This window comes from Etheostoma spectabile, chromosome 14 (assembly GCF_008692095.1).
Source record: "Etheostoma spectabile isolate EspeVRDwgs_2016 chromosome 14, UIUC_Espe_1.0, whole genome shotgun sequence".
NCBI lineage: Eukaryota > Metazoa > Chordata > Actinopteri > Perciformes > Percidae > Etheostoma > Etheostoma spectabile.
In genome coordinates this window covers 11,172,050-11,175,650 of record NC_045746.1, presented here as the reverse complement: position 1 = coordinate 11,175,650, position 3,601 = coordinate 11,172,050, and the positions used below count along the sequence as shown (strand labels likewise).

The 3,601-nt window shown below is 35.7% G+C and overlaps 1 pseudogene; it reads left to right on the top strand.

Annotated features, from left to right (window-relative positions):
* The window catches only part of LOC116702004 (uncharacterized), a 42,069-nt pseudogene extending 38,607 nt beyond the window's left edge, over window positions 1-3,462 (top strand).
* Window positions 3,463-3,601: the final 139 nt, after the last annotated feature.

The following is a 3,601-nucleotide window of genomic DNA, read 5'->3' as shown; positions in this document are numbered from 1 at the left end:
GGACGTGCAGAGGACAGACTGGATGGTGGCTGTGTAGGAGTGTGAAACAGTGTGCTGTGAGTTTTGCTGTGGGGCAGCCTGCTTCATTGTTCATCCTTTTTGCTTGATTTCCCAAACTCTATGACGGATAAATAACTTTTTCGCTGACTTTTGAAGGGTAAGTGAGTGAACTATGTGAGACATCTAAAAGATTTTACTACAAAAGCATGTGAATAAAATATACAGTACATGTCTGGCCCTTAATGTGATTCTCATTTTTCAATGTGGCCCCAAGAAAAATGAGGTAGAATCAGAATGGCATCTTCCTCTATAAATGTAGTTATGTCCATCATACCATACATTTTTACAGAAGGCCATTCTGATGGATATTTCCTACCTACTTTCATTACATTTATATTTATCACCTCCTGGGCACTGCCAGGTGCTGTTGAGCAAGGCACCGTACCCCCCCCCCCCCCCCCCCCAACCGCTCAGGGCGCTGGTTCGGCTGGCAGCCCACTCACTCTGACATCTCCCCATTAGTGCACGTGTAGATCCTGAGCATGTGTGTGTGTGTGTGTAGTTCAGGACTGTGTGTGATAACTAACAAAGTGTGGACACAGAGTGTAAATTGTAATTTCCCCATTGGGGATCAATAAACAGATTCAAATTCAAATTCAAATTAAAAATTAGCGGTAGAAAAGGAGAGTACACAGTCCATGCTCTCAGTCTAACAGGATGTTTGACATCCCAATACAAATGTTTCACATATTAAAATATCGCAACATTTAACAAGACTTCTTTTCAGTGTTTGGAGGACAAAGACACAAGTTAGAGAAAAGGTTGTTTTAGGAAAAGTACCTTAAAATTGTACTTAAGTAAAGTACTTGAGTAATGTTCTTCTGAATTTTCCATCAGCGTGAAAAATGTGGTCATTGTTTTGGGTGCATGAATAGTCCTGGTAAGACATGAAAAGACATGAAAACCCCCCTTTTTCTTCCTGACAGGATGAATTGCAAATATCGCTGTAATTCAAATTTATAACAGCAGATGAGAGCAGAGGGCCGGTTTTCAGCTCCTCACTACATCACGTGGTGGAACGATGGAAACACACAACAATGGGCTGAAGGAAGCTCAGTTTCTTCTGATTCAGAAAGAACCCCGAACAGTGTCAAGACGCACTTTTTTGCTGCACATTAATGGGTTGTGTACCGCACATAAACAATGTGGTAGCCTCTACTCAACATGGATGGTGGATGGCAGCACGTGCAATTGCTTTATAATAAATGAATTTGCCTACAGAATCACAGATAGCGTTGCATTAGAGCGTCTTGTTGTTTTTAGTAATGAGATTATTTGCCATGTACAGCTATCCTAAAGGATAGCTGTAGCCTATATATAGGCTATATATATATAGCCTAAAGGATAGCTGTACAGCTATCCTAAAGGATAGCAGTGCCAAGATTTATGTAAAATAAAATAAATAAATAAATATAGCAACATGTACAGCTATCCTTTAGGATAGCTGTACATGTTGCTATATTTATTTTATTTTACATAAATCTTGGCACTGGAAAATTAGTCGCTTTTAATCTCGTTGTTACGGTAGCCGACACTACAGAAGAGGATTAGGGCCACTGGGGAAAAATGTCTGTGAGTTCTGGCTTTATTCTCAGAATTCTGAGATTAAAGTCAGGATTCTGACTTTATTCTCAGAATTCTGAGATTAAAGTCAGGATTCTGACTTTATTCTCAGAATTCTGACTTTAATCTTTAATAAACTTTGACTTTTGACTCTGACTTTTAATAAAGATTAAAGTCCGAATTCTGACTTTAATCTCAGAACTCTGACTTTATAAAGTCAGAATTCTGAGATTAAAGTCTGAATTATGACTTTATTCTTTAATAAACTTTGACTTTTGACTCTGACTTTTACTCTTTAATAAAGATTAAAGTCAGAATTCTGACTTTAATCTTTAATATCAGACTTCTGAGAATAAAGTCATAATTCTGAGAATAAAGTCCTAATTCTGAGATTAAAGTCAAAATTCCGACTTTAATCTTTAATCTCAGAATCTGACTTTATTCCAGAATTCTGACTTTATCCACAGAATTCTGACTTAAATCTTTAATAAACTTTGACTTTTAACTCTGACTTTTAATCTTTAATAAAGATTAAAGTCAGAATTCTGACTTTAATCTCAGAATTCTGAGAATAAAGTCAGAATTCTGAGATTAAAGTCTGAATTCTGACTTTAATCTTTAATAAACTTTGACTTTTGACTCTGACTTTTACTCTTTAATAAAGATTAAAGTCAGAATTCTGACTTTAATCTATAATAAACTTTGACTTTTGACTCTGACGTTTAATATTAAATAAAGATTAAAGTCAGAATTTTGAGAATAAAATCAGAATTCTGAGAATAAAGTCAGGATTTTGAGATTAAAGTCAGAATTCTGACTTTATTCTCAGAATTCTGAGATTAAAGATTAAAGTCAGAATTCTGACTTTATTCTTCAACAAACTTTGACTTTCGACTGACTTTTAATATTTAATAAAGATTACAGTGAAATAATTAAACAAAACACATTTTTTTTCTTCTCTTTATTAAATATCATTATTGTTTGTTATATAGCTGACTAACTTAATTCACCAAATCAATGTCAATATTTCAGTCTTTCATGTTTTGGCGCTTCTGTGGCCAACACCAGAGCACTGTTCAAGTGTTTTGTGGCTCATGTGGCAAAAATGTACAGTTTTTGGCACAAATATGATATGATATGTGATTATATGTATTTGTGTTTGCAAAATCAAAGGGTTCAACACACCACACTGTTTTGAATGCTAACTAGTAGCTACATGCAATAGCTAATACACTACCTTTTCATATTTTGTCAGGTCATGATTAGATTTGACTCATTTATTTCAACATTTTAACAGCTTCTATAATAATGTAGTAGTTCTTAGATAGAATTAAATATATGAAATCTGAATCAGATTTTGAGCCAATTAAAGGCAAAGAGAGTTTTTAGTCTCACTGCCATGGGCAAGAAATAGTAAATTATTCTATTCTTTCATTTTTTCTTCAAACAGTTTGATTTTATAGCCTGACATCATTATGTAGCTTTGATAGCGTTTGCATAACACTTACCATGTGTGAAAATACCATAACATCAAATCTTTATTGTTATCACTGAAGTTCGTGTTATGTTTATATACTACTATAAAACACCACTTAAAACACAGAGACCCCTTTACGCACTACATTTTTTTGTGGCTCTCAGGTTTACAGTTGTTTGATTATGATCATTGAAATGTGACATTTTGAATCCATAACATGGATCTGCATCATCTTTAAAAAAAAAACTACATCTCTAATGTCTGTGTTTACCTCTACAGGAAGGGCCAAAGCCCTCAAGAAGTTGAGGTCCTTCAACATCTGCAGGACGATGCTGAGGATGTGTCTTATGAGTCTGTGGTAGCCAGTGCTATCCTGGTTGCAGATGCATGCTGGGACAGCAGGCCAAGGGTAGCGGACGCCAACAGACTCAACAAACTGATCCGCAAGGCCAGTGGCGTGGTGGGGGTGGAGCTGGACTCTCTGTCGGTGGTGTCAGAGAG